The sequence below is a fragment of the Ovis canadensis genome, chromosome 1 (assembly GCF_042477335.2).
Source record: "Ovis canadensis isolate MfBH-ARS-UI-01 breed Bighorn chromosome 1, ARS-UI_OviCan_v2, whole genome shotgun sequence".
Lineage (NCBI taxonomy): Eukaryota > Metazoa > Chordata > Mammalia > Artiodactyla > Bovidae > Ovis > Ovis canadensis.
The window spans coordinates 98,669,406-98,675,354 of record NC_091245.1 but is presented as its reverse complement, the minus strand read 5'-3'; the positions used below and the strand labels follow the sequence as shown (position 1 = coordinate 98,675,354).

Here is a 5,949-nt window from a genome sequence, read left to right as displayed (position 1 = left end):
GATCTTCTGGAATAGGAAATGGCAACCCACCCCAGTATTCGAGCCTGGGAAATCCCATGGACAGAGAAGCCCGGCGGGATATGATCCATGGACCCAAAAGAGTTGGATAAAACTGAGCGACTGAGCACACACTCAAAGGAAATAGAATTCTACCAATGTTTTAAACTTGTGTTTTATAGAAAAATATTGTGCATGTCTCCAACTTTTAAGGTGACTGTCACATGAATTAGAAATGAACATCCAGGTCCTCAGTCCTACTACTTTGTAACTATTCAACAGCCATATGTCTAGCGGTCCCGACTTTGGAGCTGTAGATACAGAGACTGATGAGAGTCACACTTGCAGTCCTGGCAAGACTACTTCAGAAGTGGTGTGCGCTCTCTGATGAGGAGGCACATCAAGTCCTGTGTGTTTCTTCAAACAGTATTACCAGCCCTTTTAGTTCAAGACCTCTCAATCCATTTACTGATTATGTGGCACGAAATGGTGATATTCCAGCATCATGTAGTATTTAACTGGAATACTTGCATCAAAAGAAACTTCTCCTAAATACTAAATACTGTTTAGTTTCTCAATGGTACCCTCTGTAAAGAAAACTGCAGCTTAATGAGCAATGCTCCAAGTATCCTCTGTGGTCACCAATTTGTTTATTTCTTTTTGTCCCCTCTGTGCTAATATGAATTCAAGATTTCAAACACCATGAAGTATTTGAATTTATTGCAACATAGCTCTTATCAATACTCAAATTATCTCTCTTCTGGCAGTGAAGGTGACTTTAACATGGCTCCTCAATTCTTTTGAAAAGGTTCTAATAGTATTTGAGACCTTTCTTGATAACACTATGACAAGGTGCTTCTCTTTGATCCTGAATATTTTCTGCCCCTGACCTGGACTCGGTCATTTTTCTAAGAATCTCGGATTTCCTTTTGTGCAAAATGTTATTCCCAAATCAAATTGTAACCTTAAGATGCTTACTGGATTTGGTTTATTTCTAGGCATTTCCAGTGGACAGAAGTAGGAAATACATACTCATCTTCGTATGAATGTATATATTCAAATTCAGAATGTCAAGCTTTATTGAATGTTTATCTTTCATCTGCCTCTTTTCTGTATACCAGTATTTTTGTTTTTAAGGACTGGGAGTAATAGAAATACAAGATTTCATACAATCTCCTTTGCTTATCCCCACATCATTTGGAATAAGAAGAAATAGCAACAATGCCCATAATAACACAATTCAGTAAAGCAGCTTTTTAAAAGCTTTTGTCACTGTTCAGGGTACATATAAATTATACTGTTTTATAGTTTTCATCTATATGGTTGTTCCACAAAGTTACATCGTTCTTCCAATGTCTAGAAGTGACATTTAAAAAGTCAATTTTATAATGATAAAAAAGTGAATGCTGTTTCCAACTCAAATCTAACTACATAGAATATATTCACTATTCTGGCCCCGACTATAAGATCGGCAAGTGCCTCAAAGGCGTGGGTGACCGACGACCCCTGATCTCAGACGCTGGAATACCGCCCAGACTCCTCTTTCTGGCTGAGTTTGGGATGAAAGGACAAAATTTCCTGGAGTCAAGGTTCAAGTCTTAGCCTAACGGCGGTTTTCCCTGTCCAGAGGAGGCTTAGAGCGAGAACTTCTGAAATAAATTGAAATAGGATGAATCAAAACTGTGAATTATAGGGCACCTGCATAAAATATAGTACTTCCCATTCAGGTCTGGAACCCCGCCCGGAAAGCTGTCACTCTGGCTGGTCAATGACATCACAACCCCCAGACCATTATTCAGAGGGACAAGACCTGTGGTCCGAAGCCCCCTCGTGGGGCAGGACTCAGTGGGCGCAGCATCTGCCTTTTACCTCGAGACCCAGGGTGACCCGACAGGGGGTGGCAGTGCTTCGGTCGCTGCGCCCTTTGGCGGCGGGGCCGGGCCTCCGATGACCATTGACCGGCAGAGCCGCAGGGTCCTGCGGGGACGCCACGGGCTCGTCCCCCACCTCCCCGTGGTCCAGGGCCCTGCGCTGCTCAGAGCAGCAGGTTTCGGACCTCGACTGCTGAGCGGGAGGCGGCAGAGCACGGGGGCCCAGGGCCTCCTTCGCGGGACCCAGACCTTCTGGTCCCGAGAGCAGGACGAGCTGGGCGCTGGGGCGGGAGAGCAGGTCCACTCAGCGCGCACCTGAGGCGCAGGTCGCTTTCAGGAGACTGAGTTCCGGCTGCGCCGGTAAAAGACCCTGCGTGAGGCCTAAAGGGAAAGGTCCCACCGAGACTCGAACTCGGATCGCTGGATTCAGAGTCCAGAGTGCTGACCATTACACCGTGGGAACACGGCCGTCTCGCTCTCCAGCAGCTGAGCCGTGTGGCTCGCAGCCGCGCGGTCCCAGGCCCGCCCTCCCTCCCGGCGCGCTTGTCACTCCGCCGCGAGCTGCTTCCTCCCGACGCCAGGGGGCGCCTGCCTCGCCGGCGGCGGCCGTCTCTACAGCTTTGGACGCAGTGCAATGAGAGGAAACCCATTCCGGGTGAGCGACGGGGAGGGGCTTTAGGCCTCCCCCAAATGCTCCTGCTCTGCTGGTATTTCTAGAGTTTTCTGCCCTGAGGTAAAATTCCCGCCAGGAAACATTTTTAAAAGCCCCTTCCCTCTTTGAAGTTGTCCTCTCCTGCTGCCCCAGGAACTCTGAACGTCCTCAGAAGAGCCCTTGGGACTTCGTGGGCTGTCCCATGCCTGGTACCCAGGTCCAAGGGTAGAACTGGGGACCACCACCGGCTTCGTGGGATCGGGAGGCCGGGGTGGGGGCACGACACGGCGTTTGCTGTGGTCGGAAGGATCTGCCTTCCCACTCGTTGCACCATGCTGGTGGAGGAACTTCCAGCCCAAATAAGTTAGGCACAAAGAATGGTTTACAGCAGTAACAGGACTGTTCAAATGTGCCAAATCCTGTAAGCGTTGAGCGGTGGAAAGTATGGGTTTGTTTTGTTGTTCAGCCGCTTTGTCGTGACCGACTCTTTTCGACCCCATGGACTGCACGACGCCGGGCGTCCCCGCCCTTCACCATCTCCCAGACCTTACTGAAACGTATTTCCACTGAATTGGTAATGCCATCTAACCATCTCGTCCTCTGTTGTTGTCTTACCCTCTTGCCTTCAATTTTCCCAGCATCAGGGTCTTTTTAGCGATTTGGCTCTTCACATCATGTGGCCAATGTATTGGAGATTCAGCTTCAGCGTCAGTCCCTCCAATAAATATTCAGGACTGATTTCCTTTAGGTGGCTGGTGTAATCTTGCAGTCTAAGAAACTCTCAAGAGTCTTCTCCAATACTACAGTTCAAAAGCATCAAGTCTTTGGCGCTCAACTTCCTTTGGTTTTCCCTTGTGGCTCAGAGGTTCAAGTGTCTGCCTGCAATGCAGGAGACCTGGGTTTCATCCCCAAGTCCGGAAGATCCTCTGGAGAAGGAAATAGCGACTCACTCCAGTACTCTTGCCTCAGAGGAACCTGGTAGGTCACAGCCCATGGGATCACAGAGTCTCATAAGACTGAGCAATTTTTCCTCTTCTTTATGATTCAACTCACATCCATACATGACCACGGAAAAACTATAGCTTTGACTAGACAGACGTTTGTTGGCAAATTAATGTTTCTGCTTTCTAATATGCTGTCTAGGTTTGTGGTAGAGTTTCTTCCAAGGAGCAAGCGTCTTTTAATTTCATGGCTGCAGTCACCATCTGCAGTGACTTTGGTGCCCAAGTAAAGAAAGTCTGTCACTGTTTCCCGTGTTTTCTCCATCTATTTGTCATGAAGTGATGGGACCAGGTACCATGATTTTTGTCTTATGCATGTTGAGTTTTAAGGCAACTTTTTTCACTCTCACTTTTTCTGCTTTCTGGCATCATAATGTTAGGTAGGTAGAACGGGGAAAAAGAGTCCAAAATGGTGGTGGCTAAAAAAAAACAAGGAAGGTCAAAGGAAGCTCCGAGGACCAGAGTGAAGACTTCATGTAGAACAAACAGCACTCCTGGCTAAGCCCCATTTGCATAGGGTGGGCCCAGGTGGAAGAAAACATATAAAAGGAAGAGCCAAAGCACTCTCTCTCCCTCTCCCACGTGCTCTTTCTATCTCCCTCCCTCCCTCCCTCCCTCTCTCTCTCTCTCTCTCTCTCGTTCCCCCTCTCCCACACGCTCCTCCACTCTCTTCTCTTCAAATCTTTGGGTTGGCATGCCCTCATGCTTTGAGGTTGGATTCTCCTGCTATCTTCTAAATAAAATGGAGCTGTAACACTGATTTGCCTAAGAGCTATAACACGGTTTGTCCAAGACCCAAGAGGTGTGATGCGCAGAGGGCTTTAATGTACATTGCTCCAAATCTTTCTTGAGACGAGACAAAGAACCAAGGAACATACACTCATGTGACAATAAGGATGGTGTCATCTGCATACCCAGTTTTGTACTTTATGTGATGTACTCTGCATGTAAATAAGCAGGCTGACAAGGTAGAACCTTTGATGTACCCCCCTAGACTCATCTGAAATGTCCCTGATGCTGGGAAAGACTGAAGGTTGGTGGAGAAGGGGACAACAGAGGATGAGATGGCTGGAAGGCATCACCAACTCAATGGACTTGAGTCTGAGTAAACGCCAGGAGTTGGCGATGGACAGAGAAGCCTGGTGTGCTGCATGCAGTCCGTGGGGTCTACAGAGACGACAAGACTGAACTGAAGTAGCTACTGTAGTATATATATAGAAAACAACGCATAATACAAAACATCATAGCTTGAGGGAGCAGTGTATTCGCTACTGAGCTGAACTTGTTTGACTAGTCATGTTTACCTTTTGCGATCTCACCAGGCTTTTCCATCCATGGGGTTTCCAAGCAAGAGTACTGAAGTGGGTTGCCATTTCCGTCTGGAGAAAATCTTCCAAGGGCTTCCTGCATTGCATGGAGGTGTTTCAAATCACCTGAGCTGCCAGAGAAATCCCACATAACCATAGAAGATAGTTCTGTCGTTGAAACCATAGTTAGCTGGGGAAAGTGCACACGCAGTCCTCCACTACCACAAATTATGCAGTCAAGTTTCCTGCATTTGGGGAAACCACAGAGGTCAACACACCCACAGTGCAATGGGTGAACCTCACCCTGGGAGAACCACCTTCATGATCACAGTATTTGCCCAGCCAGGTAACTATGAGGTAATTCTGCCCGCTGCCTGCCCAGCCTTAGACATGTTCACTGTGCGCACAGGCTCACTTTGATATTGCCCCCATCTCTTCCACCACCGTCTGCAACGCACTGTTTCCCGCACCTCTCAGGCACTCCTAACAACTCTTCTAATAAAATCCAAGCACTATCTGTGAAAAACTTCCACAACCAGCAAAGTGTCAGGCCGAGAAGTGTACCACTTTCGCTGCAAAATTTCCATAAGCCCAGCCCCATTCAGGACCTGTAAGGCAGTTCCTTTCCAACCCAGGCCCTGTCCCATGCCCCTCATCTCCCCTCCCACCCCAGCCGAGACAACCAATGGGCAGGCCGGCTGCTGAAGAAGTGAGGTCATGATTCCAGACAGCTTAGGGAGCCCAGGAATCAGTGGAAGCAGACCCTTTATTCTTTAGTTGACATGTAGGGGAATTTAGCCACCTTCCTTGCATTCTTAACCTTTGTTCTGGGTTCCATGCTGAGAATAGTAATTCTGTGGTCCTCTGTTATGCTGATCCAATTTTGTTTTAAGAAGAAATAAGTTGTAAACAATGAATGTAAATATATATTTGTAGGAACAAAATAAACCGTAAGTATGTGTTCTGTGTGTAGGCATATAGATGCAGGGTGGTAACTTTAAAAAAATGCAGTGTCAGAGTTGTGAGTTCAAGTATTATTTGGGGCTAAATGAGGAGCTCAGGAGGCAGCATTTCAGATAGCTCTGAGAACTCGCTCCACAAAGGTAGGGGTGAAGGTCAGT

The 5,949-nt window shown here is 47.5% G+C and overlaps 2 non-coding genes across 2 annotated transcripts; both read right to left on the bottom strand.

Annotated features, from left to right (window-relative positions):
- Positions 1-2,259: 2,259 nt before the first annotated feature.
- Positions 2,260-2,331, bottom strand: TRNAQ-CUG (transfer RNA glutamine (anticodon CUG)). Its single transcript has one exon. It is a non-coding gene; the product is annotated as a tRNA-Gln (tRNA).
- Positions 2,332-5,018: 2,687 nt separating this feature from the next.
- Positions 5,019-5,182, bottom strand: LOC138431032 (U1 spliceosomal RNA). The gene has a single exon (XR_011253508.1). It is a non-coding gene; the product is annotated as a U1 spliceosomal RNA (small nuclear RNA).
- Positions 5,183-5,949: the final 767 nt, after the last annotated feature.